The following is a 1345-nucleotide window of genomic DNA, read 5'->3' as shown; positions in this document are numbered from 1 at the left end:
ACCCAAGATTACAGTGCTATAAACGGATAGATTTGATAAGAAGCTGTTTGTATACACACAACTATATCACATCTTATTCACTGCCTAATGCCTAGAAAGTTGCATTGATATAAATTTTAAGATACTTTTATATTTTAGAAACATTAAAATATAAAAAAAGATACATGTTAGAGACTCAAGGAATGCAGTTTTATTTGTATTTCTTTCTTTCCCACTAAACTATGTTTTCCTATGTATATGTTCTGTGTCTTTATCCTCATATCCTCAGGTATTTGATGAATATTTAAAAATGAACAAGTGAATGAATGAATGACAATGTTTAGGAAATATATAATATTTAAATCTCTGCTATACCCAATTGAGAGGCAATTTTTTTATACAGACTGTCTTGTGCCCTGATAACTGGTATGGTTAGTCATAGGTGCTAACACCCAAGGAAGTTCAATAAACTATGAGGTGACAGAGGAAGAGATACAGCCCAATACTGGGTGGGAACAAGTATTGATGACTCAATGAGACCCTTTCGGTGCATTCAGAAAAAAGCAGTGGGAACAACAGACTTCTACTCATCAGGGGAACAGAAGATGGCTGGGTCAGTAGACGTGTTATTTTATCTTCAATGGTGATGGACCATTATTCCAGTTCTTTACAAGTCCTGCTGTATATTCCATCCCATCACAGAGAGAGACATCAAAAGTTTGTGCTGTGCTTGCTTCCGCAGCACATATACTAAAATTGGAATGATACAGAGAAGATTAGCATGGCGTCTGTGCAAGGATGATATGCAAATTTGTGAAGCGTTCCATATTTTTGAGGGAAGTAAGCCAGAAGGAGAAAAACAAATACTGCATGCTAACTCATAGATATGGAATCTAAAAAAATGGTACTGATGAACCCAGTGACAGGGCAAGAATAAAGATGAAGATGTAGAGAATGGACTTGAGGATATGGGGTTAGGAGGGGGTGAAGGGGAAGCTGGGACGAAGTGAGAGAGTAGCATTGACATATATACACTACCAAATGTAAAATAGATAGCTAGTGGGAATTTGCTGTATAACAAAGGGAGATCAGCTCGATGATGGGTGATAACTTAGCAGGCCAGGATAGGGAGGGTGGGTGGGAGTCCTGGGAGGGAGGGGATATGGGGATATATGTATAAATATAAATAGCTGATTCACTTTGGTGTACCTCAAAAACTGGCACAAGAATGTAAAGCAATTATAGTCCAATAAAGAGCCTAAAAAAAAAAGTTTGTGCTGTTTCTGAGCAGATTCTGGTCTTCTTTATTTGACCTTCTATCTTTAAGAAGTAAACATAATTCTAACTTCAGGTAATATATAATCTT

General features: G+C 36.9%; 1 non-coding gene across 1 annotated transcript; it reads left to right on the top strand.

Moving 5' to 3' along the window:
• Positions 1 to 705: 705 nt before the first annotated feature.
• LOC130850546 (U6 spliceosomal RNA) lies at positions 706 to 812 on the top strand. The gene has a single exon (XR_009052918.1). It is a non-coding gene; the product is annotated as a U6 spliceosomal RNA (small nuclear RNA).
• Positions 813 to 1345: the final 533 nt, after the last annotated feature.

The sequence above is a fragment of the Hippopotamus amphibius genome, chromosome 3 (genome assembly GCF_030028045.1).
Source record: "Hippopotamus amphibius kiboko isolate mHipAmp2 chromosome 3, mHipAmp2.hap2, whole genome shotgun sequence".
In the NCBI taxonomy this organism is placed as follows: Eukaryota; Metazoa; Chordata; class Mammalia; order Artiodactyla; family Hippopotamidae; genus Hippopotamus; species Hippopotamus amphibius.
The sequence above is the reverse complement of the archived record's forward strand: the minus strand, read 5'-3'. Positions and strand labels throughout refer to the sequence as shown.